Raw genomic sequence first — 4,401 nt, forward strand, 5'->3', positions numbered from 1 at the left:
TCTTCCTATCCCTCACGCACTTTTCCTATCCTTTTAGGATGCCATATACACACATGCTAGACCACTAGATATTGTCCTATTGGTCACTGAGGCTGTGTTTATTAGTCCTTCCTGCATTTCAGTTTGGATTGCTTCTGTTGCAATATCTTCAAGTTCACTGATCTTTACTAATGCAGTTATCTAATCTGCTCTTAATCCCACCCACTGAATTTTTCACTTCAGATACTGTATTTTTCATCTTTAGAATCTCCTCTTGGAACGTTCTGATATCTTTCCTTTCCCCCCTCACATTATATTCATATTCTTTAACTCTTGAACAAAGTGAGCATATTCATAATAGCAGTTTTACAGACTTTTTCTGATAATTTTATCATTTCTGTCATTTTCGGGTCTGTTTCTATTGACTGATTTTTCACTTGGTTTTTGGTCATATTTTCCTTCATTTTTTATGGTTAATAATTTTGTGTTTGAATGTTAGACACTGTAAATTTTATGTTATTTGAGGTCTTTAGTGTGTGTCTTCCTACAAAGAGTGTTGGAAAATGTTTTGAAAGGCTTCAAAGTTATCTGCAGATTAGTGCCATCATTTCTTAGGCTGTTTTATTAATAATCTATTGTGGTTTTCACTATAGGACTAGTTTTACCCTACTGCTGAATGCCCCACTCTGGCTGATTGGAATTCAAATGTCCCTCAGCCTTGTTTGAGCTCTGGTGTGGTTCTGCTTATAGCACCCTGAGAATTCTTTGGCTTAATAGATTTTCACTTTAAGCATGCATAGTTTAGTATTCAATAGCAGATTCAAAGGTACCCTATGCAGATTTCTGAAGCTTTGTCTCCACGTAGCTGTCTTCTCTCTGGTACTATGTCCACAGTTCTGGCTGTCTCAGCTTCTCTGAACTCTGATCTCTATCTCCTCAATGCAGTGAAACCTCCATGATCTATCTGTTTGAGTTCCTTCTCTCTCCGTGAAAATCTGGAAGCTGATTCCAAGCAGAAAGGCTGATTTGTTTTCCTTCTCTCAGGAACCATAGTCCTGTGCTGCCTGTTTTCCAATGATTGAAAATAGTTGTTTTATATATTTTGCTTAATTTACCTGTTGTTTACATCAGAGAGAAACATCTTGTAACAGTTACTTCCACATGGCTGGGAAGCCAAAATCTACATATATTCTTCTGAAAATTTGCCTTCCACTCTTCTAACAAACCAGATAGTTTGTCTCTCTCCTATATGGTGTAAGACATGTAATTGCTACAATCCCTTAAATTTCTGACAGACACACCAATATTTATCTTATTTTAAGTTATCCTAGATTACTAACTGGCCACAGCTACTTAAAAGGAGTCCTGGAACTTGTGACAACACCAAAAAAAAAAGTTTTACCTCCACAGTTCCTTTTGAAACCTGCCTTTCCTGGGTTCCAACGCAAAGCACATTTATTTGGTTTAGATTTTGGCTGGATGGTGTTTTTTCCTCATTTCCAGTGGCTTGTCAGAGCAATCTATGCCCAGTGGTGGCACAAGCAGTTAGTGTAGTGCTACCCATTGTGATGAACTTACGGAATTTACGTTTAATTTTAAAATTCAGTGAGTAGTTGCCACAAAGAATAGGCACTTCATAAATTGTCAAAATAAATAATGACTGTCTCTTCCAATGAGGTTTCCAGGTTTGGAAAGTTTCAGCCAGAAGAACAATGGAAAGGAAGCGGAAAGAGGGAAGAGAGAAAGTAACAAGTAATTCAGCAAAATGTATTTTTCCTGCTTGTTTCAGGGCCCTCTTTTACAAAATAATGCTCAATGGGGGTTCACAAATCTGTAGTCTTTTATATTGGTCTATACTCTGAGGAATTACTCTTCCAGCCTCTTTTTATCTAGCAGTAAAAGGATTTCCCTGATTTCCTTCCTCTCTTCAATTATGAGGCAATTTCAAAATAATATCTTTTCTTTAAATATATGAGTGTATGCATCAAACATAGGTTGACAGATTTCTAGGTAAAAATCATTGATAAATAGCAAGCTATGGCAGAATATGGAATGGAAAATGGACAAGGGGGCAGGAAGGTGCTAAAAGAGGAAACTGGGGCTGCTCAGTAGGAGGCCATCAAGAGGAATTCAATTAGACACTAAATTATTTAATTTTTTTTTGATGACTTGCAAGAAAATTTACAGGTGTTTGGCTTGCAAAATAGAAAACATTAAAGGGGGAGAAAGATCTAATGCTAGACCTATAAAGGGTAGTAAAACTCAAACCCAAAAAAGCAGAAACACTGAAGAGACACACTGCATGCAGCATTAACTTAAAAATGAGTCTGTAAAGCATCAGTCAGTTTAAAAATTTGAGGGTTTCTATTCTATTACTGTCCTGAAGATAGATGTCTCCAGTCATTAAGTGAAACGTTTTAATTTTAGGGGCTTTTACTGTTTGTTTCTTGTAGTAATAGGTGATGGATATGTCAGCGAGAACTGAAATGGGTGTGTGTGTGTGTGTGTGTGTGTGTGTGTGTGTGTGTGTGTGTGTGTGTATGTGTGTATTTCAGCTCTTCAAATTTAAATTTAGAACTTGCAGACATTATAAACTTTTAAAAAAGTTATTTAACTAGACCAAAACTTTGCATGGATATTTATGCTGCCCTTGACCTCCCCATACTTGTCCAGATGGGAATGCTTTATTTTCCTTCTTCCTTCTTTCCTGTGGAACGTGGGCGAGGCCATGCAACTTACTGGCCAACTCCAGCTCATACCGCCTCTCCCCAGCTTGAATTCAGAATATTCATACAGTCTAACAGAGAGTTTGCTTTGAAACAACTAGTCCTTATGGCTCTCAAATTAGCATGTAATGTCAGGCTTCCTTGGAGTAACTGAATTACCAGCCCCCCCAGGGCCAGCTCTGTTTTCTGTGCTGCCTCGGCTGTTGGGTACAGAGGGCAGTAAAATTTTACCTGGTGGTTTGGGTTCTAAATCTCTCATGATAAGCTTGGAGAGAAGAATCTCCAGTTTTAAGAAATACTTCAACTGGTTACCTGTATATTCTTGGTCTTCTATGACACTGAACCTATTTCATAGACTTAGGTTTATTGTGGGAAACAAGGACACTGAAAACATTTAAATGTAAATTCAAATACCTTTAGGGACCAGGTACGTAATGAGGCAAGCATTTGAGCCAATGACAAAAGGAAAGTGGGGTGTGTGGAAAACCCAGTAAGTTTCATCCTTACAACAAACCCTATGAAATAAAAATAGCTTATTGACTCCCATTTACAGATGGGAAGACTGAGGCAGAGAGAGAATAAATAGCTTACCCAAGGTCACAAAGTTAGTTAAGATGAGAGCTAAATTCAATCCAGGCTGTCTGGCACCAGAATCTACGCTCTGGGTAGTCTGAGGTATAGTCTGGCAAACCAAGTAGCAGGAGGTCGACAAGCTGAACGTTGTAGAAACAGAAAATAATCGAAATGAGTTAAATGATCTGGGCCACAGTAAAGGAAATAAGAAAGAGATGTTAATGCCAAACCTCACCCCTTTTCTCCATCAGGAAATGTTCACATCCTTTTTGATAGACGAGGAGTCAGTGCTCAAATGAGGCCAGGTCAGGGCTTGCAAGAGCAGGTGCCCAGTAGGGGCTCATGACAGGAGTGCAGTGATGTAGGACAAAGGGTCCTGGAAGAGGACAAAGGTGTGTGCAATGGGCAGGGATGTTCAGAGGCAGTCCAGAGGAGCTCATGGAGAAGAGGACTGTCTATTCTGTCAAACAACAGAGCGCTTAGGAAATATAATATTTCAACAGGAAATGCCCACATAAAAATATTGAGATTGAATTGAGGCAGACACAAGGAAATCAGCCATTTAGAGATGATTCTTAAGACAGGAGAAAGAATAGCAAATGATTCTGACTTCCTGAAATCTTGCAGTTTTCTTAAATACCTATTAAGCATGAATGATATTAATTAATCTTTTCCTTAGGGATAATAGAGTACACTGCTTGAATCCATCATTGTTAAATCCAATTGGTAAAAATGGCCATGAGCAATTCCCACTATATCACTCCTCAATTTTCATGCTCCTTTTTTTTCCACTGCATGTTTTGGAGTGCCCTCCACAATAGGCTTTACAGCATACCTCAAATTTTAGAGAGCAGAGGTGCCTGAACATAAGACTGTCCTGAATTTTCTCTCTGGCTATACAGACTGTAGAAAAAATATATATAGTGATACAAGGTTCCTACGCATGAATGATTGGGTCAGTATGTCTGGATGACAGGTGCTTTGTTATCTTCTACAAACCTGTTCTAATGGTATTGATACTTTACAATCCCAATCCTGAAGCTTGAGAGGGAATCTTAATTAATATGTTTCAATCACTGTAAGCACCTTTGATGAAAGGTAGTATATTGCAATAATTCTAAAC

The 4,401-nt window shown here is 38.3% G+C and overlaps 1 long non-coding RNA gene across 1 annotated transcript in view; it reads right to left on the bottom strand.

The window, feature by feature from the left end:
* Positions 1-3,024: 3,024 nt before the first annotated feature.
* The window catches only part of LOC309655790, a 28,035-nt gene continuing 26,658 nt past the window's right edge, over positions 3,025-4,401 (bottom strand). The window contains exon 2 of the long non-coding RNA XR_014260996.1: positions 3,025-4,038. This is a non-coding gene — a long non-coding RNA (uncharacterized lncRNA). The remainder of the gene's footprint in view (positions 4,039-4,401) is intronic.

This window comes from Balaenoptera physalus (genome assembly GCF_965194825.1).
Source record: "Balaenoptera physalus genome assembly, chromosome: 2".
NCBI classification, from domain to species: domain Eukaryota; kingdom Metazoa; phylum Chordata; class Mammalia; order Artiodactyla; family Balaenopteridae; genus Balaenoptera; species Balaenoptera physalus.